The sequence below is a fragment of the Octodon degus genome, unplaced genomic scaffold (genome assembly GCF_000260255.1).
Source record: "Octodon degus isolate 3935 unplaced genomic scaffold, OctDeg1.0 scaffold00008, whole genome shotgun sequence".
Lineage (NCBI taxonomy): Eukaryota > Metazoa > Chordata > Mammalia > Rodentia > Octodontidae > Octodon > Octodon degus.
Window position 1 is genome coordinate 3,742,997 of NW_004524584.1, and position 1,477 is coordinate 3,744,473.

Sequence of the window (1,477 nt, forward strand, 5' to 3'; positions counted from 1 at the left end):
GTGTGTGTGTGTGGCCAGCTCAGCCCACCAGGGGGCGGGGCTGGCTGGCATGTGGTGCTGGGGGATTGAACCGCAGTCCCTGATGCTTTGCCAAGCTAGTTCCAAGTAGGTGCTTTAGACCACTGAGCCATCTCTCCAGCCCCAGAGAATCCTATTAATTAACTCATTTTCAAAAACATGCTGAAGATTATCAGAACCATTGCCTTACTCATCTTAAGCATATAAATGTATGACTTTGTCCCTGTCATGTTTTCTAGCTTTTCTCTTTGCCCTCTCTTTGTTAACTAATCCTCAAGTTCTTGCTTTCCTTTTAATTTTGCTATGACTTTCTATTTTTATTTCTCCCTTTGAGTTGTTATACTAGGTAGATGATACGATATTTACACATGTGTGTCTGGTTTATTTCACTTATGAGTATATCTTCCAGTGGCATCCACTTATATATAAAGCCTTCAAATTTCTCATGCTTTATAGCTGAGTAATACTCCATTGTAAAGAATACCACATCTTTTTCATCCATTTCTCAGGTGAGAGGCAACTTCATTGTTTCCAGGATTTGGCTTTCACAAATTGTGCTGCTATAAACATAGGTACACATATATCAATATGATATAATGTTTTCAGTTCCTTTGGGAAAATACCCAGTAGGGGGATAGCTAGTTTGAATGGGATTTAGAGTCCTAGTTTTTTAAGGAGTCTCCACACTGATTTCCATAATGGTCACACCAGTCGACATTCCATTCAGCAGTGGAAGTTTCCTTTTTCCCTACAGCCTCTCCAACTTTGTTGTTGGTTGATTTCGTTTTGATAGACAATCTTTGTGGGGTGAGATGCTATCTTAGTGTTGTTTTAATTTGCATTTCACTGATGGTTAGTGATGTGGAGCATTTTTTAATGTATTTATTAGCTTCTTTAATTGCATCCTCTGAGAAGTATGTATTCATCTCAGATGCCCATTTCTTGATTTGGTCTTTAAATTTTGGGGACCTAATTTCTTTTTGTTCATTATAAATTCTAGAGAGCAGAACGATTTTCTGAAATCATCTACGATCACTTTTTTCAGAGTACTGTAATTTTCCTTGAAAAGATCTTTTTTGCATAATTTTATTGAGAAACAAATAGCAATGAGAGAGTTTCAAATCAAATTGGTAGGACAATTGCAATAATGAACACATTGCATACATTCTTCCTAGTGGTTAATTGCTATAAAAGATGCAGGCATGATATTCTATTTACAAACACCATTAGAACAAATCCCTCTATTCATTAAGAGAATGTAACTATATATCTATCCTAGCCACTTTGAATACATAGATGCAAAATGGATATTCATCTGTATCCCCTTTTTTTGTTAAGTTTCATTATTTGAATATTATAAGTGTGCAAACTCAGTAAAATATTATAAGAGAGTCCAGTATCCCATAATAGTATTCGGTCTTCCGCTTGACTGGCAATGTCAGAAATTGTTGACCTGAGT